Source organism: Psittacula echo (genome assembly GCF_963264785.1).
Source record: "Psittacula echo genome assembly, chromosome: 1".
Taxonomy (NCBI): Eukaryota; Metazoa; Chordata; class Aves; order Psittaciformes; family Psittacidae; genus Psittacula; species Psittacula echo.
The window spans coordinates 158868426-158870925 of NC_137735.1; the positions used below are offsets into that span (position 1 = coordinate 158868426).

At 32.9% G+C, this 2500-nt stretch overlaps 1 protein-coding gene across 3 annotated transcripts in view; it reads left to right on the forward strand.

Moving 5' to 3' along the window:
- Nucleotides 1-2500, forward strand: part of FOXP2 (forkhead box P2) — a gene marked incomplete at its 5' end in the record, with an annotated part of 185946 nt that overhangs the window by 1135 nt on the left and 182311 nt on the right. The window lies entirely within an intron of this gene.

Consider the following 2500-nt stretch of genomic DNA (forward strand, 5'->3'; position numbering starts at 1 on the left):
TGTCTGGTCCTCTCAGCTGCTGAGGCCACTCAGCACCTTGGGCATTCGAACCCCTCATTTGTAAATACTGAGGTTTTTCATTGCGATGTCAGGTGTTGCATTAATGGAAGGAAAGTTGTCTCCCCTAAGATAAAATGTTATAAAAATCCTGTTTTATAGAAACGTGTTTTAACATGATAGATAAATTGCATGTGTACGGGCCACTGAAATAACAGGTCATAATAGCTCTTAAAATGGAATCGTTCTTAGTGCTGAATTAAGCAGTGTACACTAGCTACATTTGCATTTAAATATTTTAAATGGTGACAGAAAATGTGGAAGAATTAAATAGTTGTAGATTGAAATATGAGAAGTTGTTCAGGCTTAAATCTTTGCCTTGCTTCAGATTCAGGTTGATTCTAACAGTTGAGCACTTACAGTATAACAGGCTGAGGAAATACAGGTTTCAGTGTCTTCATCAAGTTCTTAGCAGGCTTACAGCTATATATACGTATACGCATATATACACATACACATACATATTATCTGTGTATGTACCCTGTGTATATGTAGTATTTTCATATAACATTACATATATACACAGAGAAATATACATATATGTGAAAATTTAATATTGTTTTGATTGAAAAGCATGCCATCACCTTTATTCAGATGTTCAGATTAAAATAGCATTTTAAAATCTTTATTTATTGAGAGTGTATTTAATTTGTGAAAATGTTTAGAAAACTAAATTTAAGTGAAACACTTTAAAACACAAAATGCCAGCAGGATAATTTGCCACTTACATGTTTCTCAAAGCACCAGTCCTAGGCATTTGTAGCCAATTTGTCCATATAGTCACAGATTCCAGTAGATAGCATTTGCAAAGACCACTGAGAATAACAACTGAAGATGAAAATATCCAGTTGAGTACTAATAACAGACAGGTTCTGAGGGGACAGGCTTAGAAGTGACAATCTTTTCTTCAAAACTGTGATTAGATCTTAAATAAGCAGACAGGCAAAGTAAAACCATGGGTACAGTTAATAGGACTCAAGAGGCATTTTATGGTAGGGTCTGCACCATAGGATTTAAATGCAACTTGAGTTAGGCATATAAATCCTTCTATAAAATATGTTGATGTGAAACATAAACACTAGTAAACATGTAGTAGGATGTCCTTTAGATAATGGGCATAGCTTCATGCTACTTTTCTTCTTTTTTTTTTTTTTCCATTCCCCCCCCCATTTTTTTTCCAGATGCCTTTTGAAATATGATTTAAGAGGAAAACGATGCCTGATTTTATTATTGTCATTGTAGTAATTCTCTAAAACATTATATTTAATGTGACTTTTGAAACAAACTTTGACAAGCAGAGAAACAGAGCAGACCCCATTGTACCTGCAGTTACTAGTATTAAGATTATTTTATTGTTTAAATATGTGCAAGATACAGTGTACTGATGTCATAGTTTAACATTCTGGTTTTGGCTTCTCTGAATTGTTTTATTGGGGGCCTTCAAATAAACAAATCAAGTTCATTATAGCTTTTTCTAAAGGAGGCAAATAAATGATTGCTGTTTTTATTGCCTTTCGTTTAGCTGGGCAGCTACATAAAGCGATGCTAATGCTTAAGAGTAGCTGTGTCAGCTAAGTAAAATCACAAAATAAGTTTTTACTGTGGCATGAATGCATACTGGGGGATGCTAAGCATGAGAGATTTTAGGCTATGTACAAATAGCAACTGGGCTAAGTTAAAAATTTTAAGTTATAAGCAGTTTGCATCTTGTTCAAGCATTACGAGCACAAATTGGAGGATTTATAGATAGTAAATAAGCTAAAATAATAGACTTCATTAGGTTCTTACAAGCCATTATATGGAGTTTGGACAGTGCTGTTACTGGCTTGATGAACTGGCTTGTTGTGATCTTTATATAGAAATGAGAAGTTTGACTTAAATCAGGGGGTTATTCCTCAGCCATGTATCAAGAAAGAATGACAGTATTCTATAATATATTGTAATATATACTTGATGATAAATGGATTTAGTGCTGTCACAAGTCATCAGGTCGGCTTTGAAGATGTATGACTAGAATGTAAGCAACTTTTTATCGTACTGTCGATATTTATCAATTTATAAATATTGCTAAAATGAATGTAGATTTTTATTATTAAAATATGATGCAAACTGTGATCTGCTCAGACTCGTTTCTTTGGCTTTTCTTGGCTTATGATGAGACATTCTCTCTCCTATATAAATGGTCGTACACTTCTAAGGTTTTCACTTTCAATTTTTTTCTTGTCTGTTAAAATCAGTGTTTGATACTAGAATGTATAATACATGGAAAAAGCATATCCTTGATTAAATACATTGACAGATTATTCTGCATTAGAGGTAGAATTTTATTTTGATATTAAGTTTGTAGAATTAATTGTTTGTGTCACTAAGGTCAAAATAGTTGCTAAAAAACCATGATTGCTTTACAGGGTAGATTTGAGCTTGCATTTTGAGTATTCATTAA